The sequence below is a fragment of the Lontra canadensis genome, unplaced genomic scaffold (genome assembly GCF_010015895.1).
Source record: "Lontra canadensis isolate GAN:19392208 unplaced genomic scaffold, GSC_riverotter_1.0 scaffold88, whole genome shotgun sequence".
Lineage (NCBI taxonomy): Eukaryota > Metazoa > Chordata > Mammalia > Carnivora > Mustelidae > Lontra > Lontra canadensis.
The window spans coordinates 1,468,872-1,485,630 of record NW_022631082.1 but is presented as its reverse complement, the minus strand read 5'-3'; the positions used below and the strand labels follow the sequence as shown (position 1 = coordinate 1,485,630).

Here is a 16,759-nt window from a genome sequence, read left to right as displayed (position 1 = left end):
TTTAAAAAACAAAAAAAAGGGGCGCCTGGGTGGCTCAGTGGGTTAAAGCCTCTGCCTTCGGCTCAGGTCATGATCCCAGGGTCCTGGGATCGAGCCCTGCATCGGGCTCTCTGCTCAGCAGGGAGCCTGCTTCCTCTCCCTCTGTCTGCCTCTCTGCCTACTTGTGATCTCTGTCTGTCAAATAAATAAATAAAATCTTTTAAAAAAATAAATAAATAAATAAAAATTAAAATTTAAAAAAAAAGAAAAGTACTGGAGAAAGTAGAAAGCTTTAAAGCCCAGAACCTCTGGGCAACAGGATTCTTTCAAAGGTATTTCAAAAACAATTCTCCGTTCTTTTTTTTCTTTTTTTTTTAAGATTTTATGTATCAGAGAGGGAGCAAGCGAATGGACACAAGCAGGGGAAACAGCAGGCAGAGCAAGCAGAAGGAGAAGCAGGCTCCCCGCCCAGCGAGGAGCCTGATGCAGGACTCGATCCCAGGACCCTGAGATCATGACCTGAGCTGAAGGCTGACGCTTAGCCACCTGAGCCACCCAGGCGCCCCATAATTCCCAAAAGCTCCCAGTCACCACTCCACTGTGACGGGTCACCATTTCCTGTAGGGCATGGGGATGGGGTGACTATGTCCTTCGATGAGCCCAGAAGCATTGTCCCAGCTGTTCCGCGTGACACAGATGAGGCCACTCAAGCCGGGTGATCCCAGCATCCCCCAAAATGCACAACGTCAAGTGTGGCCCAGGCATCAGACGCTGAAGGACCAGAGCACGAACGTGAACACGTGGACTGAAGAAGAAGCAGCCGCAGAACAAAGCCCGGATGGTCTTCTAGGCTCCTCGGCCTAGACCCTGGACACCCGTAACCTCGAGACCAAACAGGAGCCACCGTCTCCCAGCAGGGCGTGGGCAGGCCTGGGAGGGGCTGCGGCCGGCAGCGCCCTGCTCTCCTGAGGCCACCTGGGCCCAGAGGCCCGAGAACTTACTTCGGAGACTGGTTGTAGCCAAGGCCGTGAGGAGAGGTGCCCCGGGAACTGGCACGGGTTCCTTATCAGGTCCCAGCAATGGTGACGGTTCCTAAAATGCGAAATAAAAGCGTGATTAACTAAACGCACTTTTAAACCTTAAGTCCAGATTCCACTCCGAACAGCTGCGCGTAACCCAAGGACGTCGCCTTTGCTTAGACGTTTCCAATTCTTTGCCGATTTGCAAGAACACTAAAATCCATAGCTATAAGCACTTTCCCCATTAAAGTCCTTCCGTGATTGCCCATTTTAAGCTCAGCTCCTAACAATTAGTAGCAAAAGAAGTGAGAGGCTCCTCGAAACAATCAAATTAAACCAAAGAAGCTTCTGGAAACCTTAAAGTACAGGCAGCCTCTGAGAGGTTTATGAGAAGTTCTGCCTCCTCCAAAGCCCCACAGCCAGAAAGGCAACCCTCCAAGGAGGAGAGTCACAGGGACAACACCAATGCCCAGTGGCCACCACCCGCGCCCCCAGCAGACAGAGAGCACATGGAGAGAGCAGAGCAGGGGCAGCACAGAGCCAAGATCCATCCCATGGGGAGCAGGGTCCCAACCACTGACTTTGCAGCTGGGCATGGAGGCCCCCAACACTGATTGAACGGATGCAGGACAAGACTCCCGACTTTGGGTGTAACCCCAGGACCCTTGACAGTCCAGGCTGTGGCCACTACCGTGACTCTCCCACCCTCCCTGCCCCCACCTCTCCCAGGCCCCATCCCCACCCCCACTCTGTGCCTTCACGAGCCTGCCATCCAGGACACCAGTGTCCCCCACGGCCCGTCTCCCTGCGCAGGGCAGTTCCCCCAGCGGGCTGTGGATTCATTAAATGCAGTTTCGCACACTTTCTCCACATAACACAAGCTTCACCCACACCCCTCACGGCATGCGATGTAGGCTGGAATTTTCTCTTATTTTTCTCTGGTTTTTAAAATTCCTGGGCATGACCCCATTAAACAGATCTCACTGGCTTTTAAAAGGTCAGGCCCTGGTTTGAACAACAGCAAGCTGTGGGATTGCTGGACCTCCGGCTGCACACACCTTCTGGGTGGGGTGAACCGCTGGGGGCTCTCCCGATGGCTCCTGGGCCAAGATCTCCCACCTGTGCGGCTGAGCCTTCCCCGCTCCATAGCCGGGCGGGCACCTGCCATCGGTAAGGCTGAAGTCTTAGGATGTGAGGCCTGGGGAAGCTTCCAGGAGCTGTGGCTGGCAGTCACAGCCCCCAAGATGTCCAGGTCCTAAGCCCATCTGTGGCCACACCCCCTTTCCACAATGAAAGGGACTCTGCAGGGGGTATTAAGTGAAGGACCCGGAGATGGGAAGAGGATCCCGGATTATCTGGGGGAACCCAAGTCCCCAAAAGAGTGGAGCAGGAGGCTCAGAGTCAGAGAAAGAGACACAACACCAGCAGAGGTCTCATGGACACACCACGCAGAGGGAGGAAGAGGCCATCAGGCAGGGAACGGGATGCCGCCCGGAGCCTCCAGGGGGAGCCCGCCCTGCCCACCCCCTGACGGTAGCAGCCCAGGGAGACCCAGGTCCGGCTTCTGACCTCCAGATCCGAGATCATCACTGGGCGCTGTTTTAAGTCACTAAGTCTACGGTTCCAACAGCGCAGGGAGACTAACACGGCAGCTTCGAGGTGCGTTTCCTGGATTTCAGGGGGGCTGAGGGAATTCTTCCATGTCCACGGACGGCACAGGCTCCAGCAAACTGCAGGCCTCCACCTTTTGCTCCTGTGTTGATGGGATCCTGGGTCTCCCTCATCATTCGGACTGTCCCTGTGGGGGCTGTTGCCACGCCAGGCATAGGCCGCCCCTACCAGCGCATGGTCGGAAAGACAGAGAGACCACCAGGGCCTGGGCTTCTCAGCTGGACAGACCTCAGTCTGTTGCTCCCCAGGACCGCCAGGCCACCAATGCCGTGGGTCCTTCAGCTCTCACACTCTGGGGGCCAAGAGCACTGACCCCAATTCCTGGGCCAGAGCCCGAATTGAGGCCTCCATCCACTCTGACCCATGTCCACAGTGGACAAGAGGCTAGGTTCACCCGCCTCCACGGCTGGCTGCCACCCACCCAGGCGGCTCTGGGATGCCAGGGCCTGGCCTCAGACACGGCCACAGGCCCACTGGGCACAAAGCAGTCTGGCGCTGAGGGATCAAAGGGCCCCAAAGTGTGGGCCAGGCATGGTGACTTTCCCCCAAATAGAACACCATGGAAACTGGGAAGAATGACTTCGCAGGGGTGACACCTGACTGCCCACCTCAGCCAGGGGACCAAGACTAACATCTGCAGTGACAAGCCATCCCCTGAGATGGCATCAGGAGAAGGACACTTGACTCAGGGGTCTTCCTCCCCAAACCCATCCCCCCGCAGGTCTCACCATGAGAAAAACCCCAGACAAATCCAGGGAAGGGGCTTCCTACCAAACCCCTGCCCTGTTCCCCACGCCACCGTCAAGGGGCACCAAAAACCAAGGAAGTCAGAAACAGTCCCAGCCCGGAGGAGCCCAAGGAGACGTGATGACTCTGTCACGTGGAAGCCTGGGACAGGGTCCTGAGATGGAAAAGGGACACTGGGGGAAACTGAGAAAATCGGAATAAATTGTGGAGTTTGCTTACTGAGAGTGTATCGACACCGGTCCGTTAACTGCGACAGGGTCCCAGCCTGATGGAAGAGCCCAGCAGAGATTCAGTGGGGGCCGGGGGGATGGGGGGTAACACTCTCAATTTCTTTGCAAATCCAAAATGGTTTTTCTTTTTTTTTTTTTTAATAAAGTCTCAGTAATTTTTTAAAAGAAAACAAAGGAGAAAGGCCCAGGCAGGCTGGGTTTGATGCCTCCCATTGCCCAGGCTGGCCCAGCCCAGCCGCTGACCTCACTGTGGGTCCCGGGAAATCTGGGGCGCTAAGAATAGAACCCGGGAGGGGAGTCCGGTTGCAGCAAGGTGAGAGCCTCCAGTGACGGCCTGAGACATCAGACATCGAGGCCCCTAAAAGGCACAGTCTGACCACTTTCTCTCTAGAAGAGGCTCAATCTGGCATTAGAAGATGTAGTTGTTCCAACGTGCCCGCTGCGAGCAGCCAGGCGCTGAAGCGGTGTGCAAAGCGGCCTCTGCAAAGGGCAGGCAGGTGGGGCCAGGAAGCAGCAGCAGCAGGAAACAGGGGACGAGCCAGCTGTACCTAAAGGCCGTGGCATTAGGAACTGCCACCAGCTGGTGGCATCTCCGGGGACCCCGCAGGCTTGGCCTCCCCACCCTGGGTGAGGTAGTCCAGTCCCCTGGCCCTATCAGCTCTCAGCTCCCCAGGGCTGACCTCGGGGTGGGTTCGGAGGGCCGGCCACACTGCCCACTCTGGCCCTGGAGCTGCACGTGGGGTTCTGAGCGGCAGAGAGCTGAGCGGGCAGCCTCTGGGCCAGACAGGAAAGGAGCCCTCACCCTACTCACACAGCGACCTGACCCGGAAGGTCTTACTGTCTGCCTGCTCTTCTACAGCCAAGAGCCCCAAGGGGCAACCCTTCCCAGGGGATGCGATCATGAAGGAAGGACACAGGACCCCCAAGAAGGCATGCCCGATGACCAAAGCAAAGACAATTCAGGAAACAGAATAAATCGTGATTGTACTAGACTATAAGCCCCAGGATATAACAAATACGCGTAAGTATTCACCAACGCAAAATGAAAAACACACCATGAACGAGGGAGAAGGGACTGCCCTCTTCCACAAAGGAATCCTAATCAGAATATGGAGAAGCAGTGAGGCTGCCAGAGAGTTGCGGTGTGAACATCGCAGTAACAACTACGGCAGGGAAGACCCACAGACGGGCACTGCAAGGGACAGGCAGAAGTCTGAGAGGAAACAAGGTATTTGCACAGTCCCCAAAGGGAAAATTTGTAACTTTCCAGTGGAGGCTCCTGGCCGGCTTCTCCATAACCATGGGATCGAGCCTGACATCACCAGCACAGACACACCCCAACATCCTGCACGGAGAAGGCAGCTGGCCCCAAACTGCGTCACCTTCCTCTGATCCCAAGAAAACACCGGACAGAGCCAAGTGGAGGGACATTTCTCAAAATCCCTGACCTCTGCTCTCCAAAAGCGTCGAGGTCACAAACGATCAGGAAAGACGGAGAAACAGTCCCAGCCCGAAGGAGCCAGGGGAGACTTGAAACTAAATGCATGACAGGGTCCCGGACGGGGCTCCGGGGCAGAAAAGGGCCATGCGTGTGACCAGTAGGGGAATCCAAAGAAACGCTAAATACTATTCCTCCATGCTCTTGTTTACTTTGGGTCATTATTCTCCAGTTATGCTAGATGCTACCACAGGGAAGTAGCTGAAAAGGACCCGAGAACTCCCTGTACTATCTTTGAAACATTTCAATAAGTTTAAAATTATTTCAAAATAAAAACTCAAAAAAAAAAAAAAAAGCAGCAGCAGCAGCAGAAGAAAAAGCCAACCTTTACCTCTGTCCTGTGAAGCTCACTGCACAGCAGGGTTTAGCTGAAAGAGGAGAGAGGCTGTAAAAAGATCCAAATTGATAAGAAAAGAAAAAGCAAGCGGACACCACACTACCATCAAGTTTCAGGACCCAATAAAGACCAACCTGCCAAACGCAAGTTTCAGATCCTTCCTGCTTGAAAGCGAAGAAAAAGCGACATATTTCCTCAATCTCTGCATACTGGCTGCATACTGGCAGCCTTATTTACAAATAGCTCACCAAATCCCCATATCCTCACGGACGCCGCAATCCCACTGCAGAAGTCGCGAGGGCTCTGCTAGGGAAGTGGCGGGCACTCCAGGCTGTCTGGATCCCAACTAAGAAGGGTCTGGTCTCGTTGTATGGTAAGAACCACATCATTTTCCTCAACGCCCACCCCCAAGACCAGATCTAACTCGGGGTGAGAGAACCACAGTAAGTAAGACAGTGTGGAACCAGCATAAAGATGGACACGGAAATTAGTGCAAGAGAGTTGACATCAGCCCAGAAATAAACCCACCCTTGTGAAGCCAAGTGATTTTCAAGGAGGCTGCCCAGACCATTCCACGGGGAAAGAACAGTCTTTTCAACAACGGGATACCCACGGTAAAATGAAATGAAGCCGGACCCCTACCTCACACCACATGCAACTCAGCTCAAAAGGATCACACACCTAAACTCAGGAGCTACAACTATAAAACTCGCAGAGGAGATAACACACGAATGCAGCCTGCTGGCCGTGGATCAGGCAATGGTTTCTCGATGCCGCACCAATAGCACAAGCAAAAAAGAAAGAACAGAGAAATTAGACTGCGTGCTTCGAAGGACACGGTCAAGAAAGGGAAGACCACCCAGGGAATGGGTGACGGTATCTGCGGATCTTCTATTGCCTCAGGGACTTGTATCCAGAACATATAAAGAACTCTTAAGGATCAACGACAGAAAGACAACCAGATCTGCAAACAGATGAAAGATGTGAAGGGACGTTTCTCCAAAGAAGATGAACAGCCGACCGACACATGAGAAGATGCTCGGACACCACAGCGACAGAGCACGGGAGGAAAAAAAGAACCCAAAATTCCAGGGAAAGTGATGACAGGGCAGTTGGGGCCTGTCACTGAGGCGACAGAGCCATATCACTGTGAGAATTAACTTGTCACAGCAATGTCATGTCCCTCTATGTTCTCTCAGGCTTTCTCCCTAGAGAGCATGGAGGGGTCAGGGTTACAAGCCCGGGCTCCAGAGACTTGGGCCCAGCTCCAGCCTTGCAACCTGGGCCAAGTTCCTACTTTCTGGGCCTCAGTTTCCTCATCTGTAAAGTGGGGTCACCATGTTATTGCCCTACTCATGTGAACGTCAGGGGCTAAATGAGGCAAGTGACAGAAGGGCTTAAAGGACTCCCTGGCACACCATAAGCCCAATGGCAGGTGTTCGGGGCCTGGTCATCAAAGTGGTTCATGCAGGCAAAAGAGGCCAATCTGAAGACACAGGGGGGCGGTGAAGTGCCCTCACCATGCGCCCAGCGGCCATGCAGGATGGCCTGGAAGGGCAATCTGGCAACACCTCTTTTACAGAAAACACCCACCTCCTTCCAGCCAGCAGCCCTTTGGCCTTATGTCTGGGACACACAACCCACCCATCCACCCAGACTCCTCTGCAGGACCTTCCTCTGCAGGAGCTGGAGCCCCGAAGGCTGCCAACAATTTGGCGCCTGGCAGAGGAGGAGGAGGGTGCGGGGTAAATAAAGACTTCAGAGGGAGCCCCGGGCCTGGTGATAGTCCCACCTAGGTGTTGTGAACCATGAGATGCCTCGAGGCGAGGTGCCTGGGTCTGCGGGCCACACAGCCCACACTTCGCATGTTGGGAAGGAAGGAGTAGGCAAGTCTCTCTCAATGGTGACCTCCTCCAAGAGGCTGGGGGGGCCACAGATCAGGGAGGGAGGGAGACAAGTGTGGCACCTCACAGCACTGAACAAGGATGGGCTTTCAACCCACAGCGCTGGGACAAGCAGGCAACAATCTGGGAAAAGACAGTCAGACCCCTACCTCACACCACCAGCAAGAATGAGCTCCAAATGGAGGAGGGGTCTGCCTGGAAAGCATGTGACCATAGGAGTACTGGAAAAAAACATGGTGAATTCCCCTCCCATTCAGCATATGAAAAGTTTTTCCAATTAGCACTCCGAATCCAGAGGCAGTAAAAAAAAAAAGATCCATAAACTTGACTATATCAAAAATTATTTTAAAACACACCTTTTTTCGGGCAAAAACAAAAACAAACCCACCCCCCCGGGTAGGAAAATAAATTAAAATATCCCATTGCAGGGGCACCTGGGTGGCTCAGTCAGTTAAGCCGCTGACTCCTGATTTCAGGTCAGGTCATGATCTCAGGGCTGTGAGCTTTAGCCTGGCCGAGGGCTCGGCACTCAGTGTGGAGTCTGCTTGAGATTCTCTCTCCCTCTGGCTCTCCCTGTGCTCATGTGCTCTCTCAGTCCCTCTCTCTAAAATAAATCAATGAATCTTTTTTAAAAAGAGTCAAAATGCAACTGGGAAACTCCGAGCAAATATTTACAAACAGATCACCAAGGGCTCATCTTCCTAATGTACATTAAAGTTTTAAAGGTTGGTGGGGCGGGGCGGGGTGGGGAGGGGCACCTGGGTGGCTCAGTGGGTTGGGGCCTCTGCCTTCGGCTCGGGTCATGATCTCAGGGTCTGGGATCGAGCCCTGCATCAGGCTCTCTGCTCAGCGGGGAGCCTGCTTACCCCTCTCTCTGCCTGCCTCAATGCCTATAAATAAATAAAATCTTAAAAAAAAAACACACACACACATTGAGACCCCACTTCTCACATCTCTCAGACTGGCAGATAATTTTAAATAGAACAGCACATCCTGCTGGTTGAGGCTGTGGGGACCAGACCTGTCATCCCACAGGGCCCACAGGAGTAAACCCACACCACCCTCTAGGGGGGGACTGGGCAGAAGCTGACAAAACACACTGACACTTAACTCTTGACCCAGCAAGCTCACTGCTAGAAATCCACCCTGAAGACATTCTTCCAAGAATACGAAAACACCTAATACACAAGGGCATTCGCTGCAGCACCGTTTACACCTGCAAGACCCTGGAAACAACCTCAATGTCCCTGCACAGCAGAGGCTGGGTTAACTGCTGGGCCCCACTGCGGACACCGTGAAGAAGAGGATAAGGTCAGGGTCAGGTGAGGCGGCTTCCGGGATGCGTCCTTCAGGGAAAAGAGTAAATTTCAAGAGCGATCCCCACATGCCGCCCTTCATGTGAAAAAATTGGAGCCATAAGAAAAGCAGCCGAGGACTCGCGAGATCGTTCCCTGCAGGGAGGAGCGAGGACACTTTTCTCCAGACACCTCTGTGCTCTTGGACTTGGAACCATGCTAACATCCCACCTACTGAATGAATGAACAAAATCAATAACAGCTTATGGGGGGAGGGGAATTCAACAACAAATACAGAACAGAGATAATTAAAATAGACCATATTCCGGGTAATAATAGAACCACAGTAAAGAAGAAAAGGAAGAACTAACCCAACCTGCTTTGAAACACGATTTTGGAACCAACTGCCCCGGAAATAAAGATACAACAAAATATTAACTCCTCCTCCGCAGCCTTCTTCTACTCTTGGTGATGAGGTGGGTTCTGCTGACAGAGAGGGAGTTATAAACAAGGAATGGGGAAGACGGCACGAAGCCCGTGTGGGAGACTGGGACTGGGAAGTAGCAGTGTGAACTCATGGGTCGCAGTGCATATACGTGGATGACCAGATGCAGAAACGTCTGAGTGTGTGTGTGTGTGAGAGAGAGAGACAGAGATACACACACGCACACAGGAATGTTAAATATATGCACGTGTGGGTTTACTCCCAGCTGTAGCCAACAAGAGGACCCAGAAGCAAAGACACCCCAGTGGCAATGAGCACAGTGAACACCGAGATCTTGGTTTCTAAATGCCATTGTCGGGGCACCTGGGTGGCTCAGTGGGTTAAGGCCTCTGCCTTCAGCTCAGGTCATGATCCCAGGGTCATGGGATCGAGCCCTGCATCAGGCTCCCTGCTCAGGCGGGGAGCCTGCTTCCCCCCCTGCCTGCCTGCCTCCCTGCCTACTTGTGATCTCTGTCAAATAAATAAATAAAATCTTAAAAAAAAAAATAGGGAAGAAGAGACAGCCAGTTGGTCCTTAGAGCAGAATGCCGATTAACAAATGCAAAAGGAGGGGCGCCTGAGTGGCTCAGTCCATTAGGCATCTGCCTTCAGCTCAGGTCATGATGCCGGAGTCCCAGGATTGAGTCCCGATCAGGCTCGAGTCCCGCATCAGGCTCCCAGCTCCATGGGGTGTCTACTTCTCCCTCTGACCTTCTCCCCTCTTATACTCTCTCTCATTCTCTCTCAAATAAATAAATAAAATCTTAAGAAAACAAAACAAAACAAAACAAAACACCGGACGCTGGAGGAACGTCCCACGCACATGGTGTCAGGCTACTTCCCCGCCAGAACCTACTTACTAAATACAAATCAGACAATAGTCCCTACCGCTTTAGGGTAGAGAAACCTCCTTAACCAAGTGATGGAGGTTAATGTCACCAGAAGTGGAACAAACTGACACCAGGAGCCTCCGGATACTATATGCTAAGAAGGATGCAAGGTCACTTCCAGGACGTTCCTGTCAAAAGTGTGTAACGGCGTGAAACCATCAGACAAGCCCACACTGAGGGACACCCTGCAGAATCAGAATCACCAGCCTGTCCTCTCCCAAACGTCAAAGTCATGAACTCCGAACACAGCCTCGGGAACTGTTCCAGACTGAAAGAAATGAAAGCAGCCAGACAACCAAATACGCCGTGCGATCCTGGACTCTCTCTTGAGAATTCTGAGAATTAATTTCCTGATTTGACTCATTTGCTAAGAGCATCCCTTGTCTGGAAGAACCAAACCCTGAAGTATTTGGAGGGGAAGGGGCAGATCTCTCGAACGGTTCCGGAAAAATGCGGAGAGCAGGCAAAGGAGGGGAGCAGACGAGCAAACCGTCAGCGCTCAAGCAAGCAGGAGAAGCACACCCCGAAACTGGCCTCGCAACTTCTCTATAGATCTGAAGTTAGGTCTCCAAACACCTGAATTACAAACGATGAAAAGGAAGCGCTTGGACTGGGGAAGTAAAAATAGGAGGGACTGTTTGGACGGAAGGCCAGGGAGCCCAGGAGGGCCGTGGGCACGGCTGCCAGTGCCTGCTTTGGAGCGTCAGGGACAAGCCAGCCCACCTCCATCTTCACTTGGCTCCACAGGGTCAGGGAAGCAGCATGGGCAAAGGCCACCTGTCCCCCTGGCCCACAGCCACGGGCAAGGGGCTGAAACCACACCAAGACGGGGGCGGACCCCCAACCAAGCTCCCTGCAAAAAGCCAGGGGCCTGGCAGATGCTCAAATTCCATTCTTTATCCAGATGTACAGGTCTTAGATGTGCCATAATTTGGCATTCAGAACTATGATGGGTAACAAAATGGTCTTCCTGTGTCTCTGCCTGTGTCCCCTACAATCCGCGCAGGCTCTGGGAGGGGCCAGGGCCGGGCAGCACAGAGGAATACAGGTTACGCGCTCAGAGACGAACCACTCCTCCCTCGTGGCCCCAGTGAGTCCCCCGGTGAGTCTCCCCGTGAGTCTGCGCAGCTTTACCGGCCTCCCTGAACGCCGCCCTCCCTCTAGAGTCGGCTCTGGGCCCTCCTGCAGAGCTCGTGCCCGGGGGGGTAAACCCACATGCGGGCACAGCTCGAAACACCTGGCATGTCCGATCAGCCCCAGGAAGCAGGCACTGTCGTCAGAGCCCATCTCACAGATGAGGAAACTGAGGCACAGGGGAGGTAGGGTGACTTGTCTGAGACCACAGAGCCGGCCACAGGGCAGACGCGCTCTATGTGGATCACCAGCCCACACGGACCGGCGGGGAGACGCGTGGAAAACACACAGCTCTCCTCCCGCCCGCAGCTTCTAGATGGCAGCCTTTATGAATGCCCTAAGAGTGCGAGCAGGCCAACATTTTTATAATCTTGGCGGGGCAGGGAGGAGGTGGAGGAGAGCTCTCCAAGGAGGTCACAAGACCAGGCTTTAAAGACAAATCTGGCAATAAACTTGAAAACATTCTATATACCAACACATCGAAAATAAAGCTGAAAGGTAAATGAGAAATTGAGGGGGGAAAAAAAATGTGACACAAAGGGTGCTAACAGCCCTAATGCAGGAAAGGATGTTCCAAAACACTGCTTCTCAGCCAGAGCGATCCGGCCCCCAAGGCACAATGGACAATGTCTGGGACGTCTGTGGCTGTCATACAGGGGGTGGCAGGCTCCTGACATCGTGGGTGGGCACCAAGGATACCACTCAGCCCCCACGGCGCCTTGGACCCCTCCTCCCACCCCAGAGAACGGCCTGGTTCAAACACAGCAAATAGTTTGAGAAATCCTGTTGTAAGTCAAGAGAAAATATAAACCCCCAGTTTAATGGATGGGCCAAGGCTATTGAACTGGCAATTCAAAAAAAAAAAGAGAGAGAGAGACAACGAGGAGGTGACAGTTAAAGAACAGACAGAAGCTGGGGCTGTGCCCCATATGATGGGAGCCGCCAGCCACCGTGGGAGCCTCCACCCAACCACCTGCCATGGACAACCAAGTGACGTGACTCAAGACAGAAACGGTGTCCATGCGCCAAGCGTCTGCGCTCACACAATCTCCCCTCAAAGGACAGGCAGCGAGGATGTTCACCGCTGCGTGGTTTTAAAGAGAAAAAAATATACACGTTACCCAAAGAGAAAAGCATCCACATCCCTACAAAAATGGAGGCGTACACAGCCCATGACCAGGAGAGTCTTGGCCAAGACACCAGGGATGGTTATCTCTGGGGGCTGGGGACACTGGTCATTCACACAGACTTCTCTTTAGTGATAAGGCTCATTCCGATGTCATAACAATAAACTAGAGCCCACCTCGAGAGTGGGGCCTGACACCCAGAGGTCCTGTCCCTCCGGCAGCCCAACCGGCTGGTCCCTCCGTGTAGAAAGGAACCAGTCTCAGGGGAAAGAGGCAAAGCACCCCGAGATGACACCATCACCAGCAGGATTACAATAGCCACGAGCCACCCAATTCAAATTTAAAATGCCTACCCCAACTGGCGCCTTCAGGTACCACCCGTGGGACTGCAAAAACCATGCAGCCACACTGGGAAACAATCTGGCAGTTTCTTCGAGTGTTACACGGAGTCTCCCTATGAGCAGCAGTTCCACTCCAAGGCATCCACCGAAGAGAGATGAAGACAAGCGGGCACGCGAAACCCGCCACACGAGCTCTGGAATCTGCATTACAGGCATTAGTCACAGTGGCCAAACAGTGGAAAGCATCCAAGTGCGCATCGGTGGGTGAGCGGACACACAAAACGTGGTCCATGCTCCCACGCGCACATCCCCGGCCACCAGCAGGAGCGAGGCTCCCCCGTGCTGCCCCGGGGACGGACCCCGAGCCCACGACGCTCAGGGAGGGAACCAGACACAGATGGCCACGTGGGGTGTGAGTCCACGTGTGTGACAGGGAAACAGGGCAGGACTATTTGAAAGGTACGGGGTGCACACCATCCTTGTCGGGTGGCAGAGAAGTTCTGGAACCACACGGTGGTGATCGGTACACCCCCTGGAGATGTACTAACGACCACAGAACAGTACACTCTAAAAGGGGGAAATGTATGGCATGGGAATTCTACTTCATAAAGCTGCTACTAAAAAGGAAAAAAAAAAGGTACCAAGCCAGAAAATGAACGTATCAGAGCTCCCGGAAGATTGATCGCGGCTCTGATGCTGTTCTGAAGCTTCCACGGAATCCATCCAGAGCGCCAAGGCCTCCCTGCGTCGGCCGCCCCTGGTCCCCTGCCCGGTGTTATCCTGACACGGCCATGCAGGCTGCCCCCCTAGGCTCCCACAAAAGGGGTCAGTTAACAAGCAGGTAACAAGCCCCCCCCCCATCCCCTTGCCGGCCTTCCCAGATGGGTCGCTATGCTTAGGATCAGGCAGCCTTAAAGACCGAGGACCTGCCCGCCTGTGAGTGGGCATGACCCGCTGACCCAGATCCAGAATCCAGGGACAGGATCAGAGCCACAGACCAGTCAGCTGAGATGGGACAAGGGAAAAGAGGCCAAAACACACGCAGGGTGATGACAGAGAGTCACGGCCCTCCTAAGCCCAAGCCTGAGACAAACACCTACAGGCACAGCAACCCTAAGACTGTGCTGCGCTCATCTCACCAAGCAGGGAGTCTGGGCAAGAGCCAGGCCCCACGCACACAGCCCGATGCATAAGCGGCCTTGAAAAACCCAAGCTCTGTCACTGATCGCACGACCTTAATCCCCAGCAACCTTAGTTCAACAGCAATCACCATAGATGTGCCTCCAATACTACTGGAAATTCTGATAAGAAGCATGTAAGACCTAGAGCGGACACTGAAAGATACTTAAAAAAATGCAGTGGAAAAATCATTAAAGGCATTAAAACGTTACACTAGAAAATACGCACTTAATGCAAAAGGCAGCAGCAAAAGAGAAGAACCAAGGGCAGGAGGCAAAAAAACAATAGGAAAATCACAGCTGTAAATCCAACTATATCAATAATGACATTCCATGTGGACAGAGGAGACCCCGGGGGGCTCAGTCATTAAGCGTCTGCCTTGGGTTCAGGTCATGATCCTGGGGTCCTGGGATCGAGCCCTGCATGGGGCTCTTGGCTCAGTGGGGACTCTGCTTTTCCCTCTCCCTCTCCTTCAGCCCCTCCCCACCACTCATTCTCTCTTTGTCTCAAATGAATAAACCCTTTTTTAAAAACTTTTTAAAAAGGAAACTCAAAAGACTCCACCAAAAAGTTGCTAGAAGTGATAGATGAATTCAGTACAGCTGCAAGATACAAAAATCAAGGTACAGAAATCTGTTGCGTTTCTATCCGCCAACAATGAAGCAGCAGAAAGAGAAATTAGGGAATCAATCCATTTACAACTGCATGCAAAATAATAAGATACCTAGAAATAAACCTAACCAAAGAGGTAAAATATTTGTACTCTGAAAACTACAGAACACTTATGAAAGAAATTGAAGATGACACAAACAGAAAGACATTCCATGCTCCTGGACTGGAGAACACACACTGTTAAGATGTTTATAGTACCCAAAGCAATCTACACATTTAATGCCATCCTGATCAAAATACCAACACCCAAAAAAATGAATAATCGAATTCCAAACTTGGCAGAAGCCAACCACAGACGAAGTTTTTCCAAAGACAACATCCAGATGGCCAAGAGACACAGGAAAAGATGCTTATCGCCACTTACCATCAGGGAGATGCAAATCAAAACTACGACGAGCTACCACCGCACACCTGTCAGGAGAGCTCAAACCAGCAATGCAGAAAACAAGTGTTGGTGAGGAGCGGAGAAAGGGGAGCCTCAGGCACTGTGGGCGGAACGCAAACAGCGGTAGCCGCTCTGGGAAACGGTATGGAGGTGCCCTTGGAAGTTGAAAACAGAACTAGGTATTTACCCAATGAATACAAACGTACTGATCTGCAGGGATACGTGAACCCCGATGTTAACAGCAGCATGATCAACAATAGTAAAACCACGGGAACAGCCCATGCGTCCATCCACTGATGAACAGATAAAGAAGAGGTGGTCTATCACTACAGTGGAGTATTATTCAGCTACGAAAAAGAATGAAATGCCGCCGTTTGCAACAACACGGACACCGTCAGAGTGTATTCTGCTAAGTGAAATAAGTCAGAGGACAAATACCATACGCTTTCACCCATACGTGCGAGTTAAGAAACAAAATGAGTGAGCAAAGGGAAAAGGGAGTAAGGCAAACCAAGAAACAAACTTATTAAGATTTTATTTATTTCCTTGAAAGAGCACGAGCAGGGGGAGGGGCAGAGAGAGAAGCAGATTCCCCACTGAGCAGGGAGCCCGATGTGGGGCTCAATCCCAGGACTCCGGCATCATGACCCGAGCTGAAGGCACACGCTTAACCGACTGAGCCACCCAGGCGCCCCCAAGAAACAGACTCTTCACTACAGAGAACACACTGACGGGTTAGCAGCAGGGATGTGGGCAGGGGCTTGGCTGAAATAGGGGATGGAGGTTAAAAAATGTACTTGTGACCAAACTGGGTGCATATGCAAGTGTCGAATCATGAAATTCTAACCCGAAACTAACACTATACTGCATGTTAAAAAACTGGAATTTATTTTTTATTTTTTTATTATGATTTTTTAAAGATTTTATTTATTTATTTGAGAGAAAGAGAGACAGAGAGAGAGAGAGCACGACAGGGGGAGAAGGTCAGAGGGAGAAGCAGACTCCCTGTGGAAATGGGAGCCCGATGCAGGGCTCCATCCCGGGACTCCGGCATCAAGACCTGAGCCAAAGGCAGACACTTAACCCGCTGAGCCACCCAGACGCCCCGAACTGGAATTTAAATAAAAACTTTAAAAAACAAGGGGCGCCTGGGTGGCTCAGCAGGTTAAGCCTCTGCCTTCGGCTCAGGTCATGATCTCAGGGTCCTGGGATTGAGCCCCACATTGGACTCTCTGCTCAGCGGGGAGCCTGCGTCCCCCCCCTTTCTCTGCCTGCCTCTCTGCCGACTTGCGATCTCTCTCTCTGTCGAATAAATAAATAATCTTAAAAAAAAAAAGAGAGAGAGAAAAAGAAAGAAATGAAGGGACAACTCAAGAAAAATGGTTGGAGACCACAATACCCCACTTTCGACAATGGGTCAAACAGCCAGGCAAGAACAACAAAGAAAGAGACGCGTTGAGCAGCACTACACCAACAGCCATGTGCCGAGAACCCCACTAAGAGCTGCAAAATATACTTTCTTCTCAGTACAGATGAAACGTTCTCCAAGACAGACCATATGTTAGATGATAAAACAAGCCTCATTTAAATTAACAAGAATTCAAATCATAGAAAGTAGCTTCTCTGACCACACCAAAAATTATAAATCAGTAACAAAAAGATATTTGCGGATTTACAAACGTGTGGAAATTTTAAAAACACACTCTTCTTTTTCTTAAGATTTATTTATTTGAGAGAGAAAGCACACGTGTGTGCAGCAAAGAGAGGGGGAGAGAGAGCCAGGCCGACTCCCTGCTGACCTCGGAGCCCCACACGGGGTTTGATCCCACAACCCTGAGATCACGACCTGAGCTGAAACCAAGAGTCG

At 52.0% G+C, this 16,759-nt stretch overlaps 1 protein-coding gene across 3 annotated transcripts in view; it reads right to left on the bottom strand.

The window, feature by feature from the left end:
* Nucleotides 1-16,759, bottom strand: part of KDM4B (lysine demethylase 4B) — a 130,850-nt gene that overhangs the window by 97,527 nt on the left and 16,564 nt on the right. For all 3 annotated transcript variants that reach the window (XM_032883664.1, XM_032883665.1, XM_032883666.1), the window contains exon 2: nt 981-1,071. The gene's annotated coding sequence lies outside the window, so the exon portion shown is untranslated. The remainder of the gene's footprint in view (nt 1-980; nt 1,072-16,759) is intronic.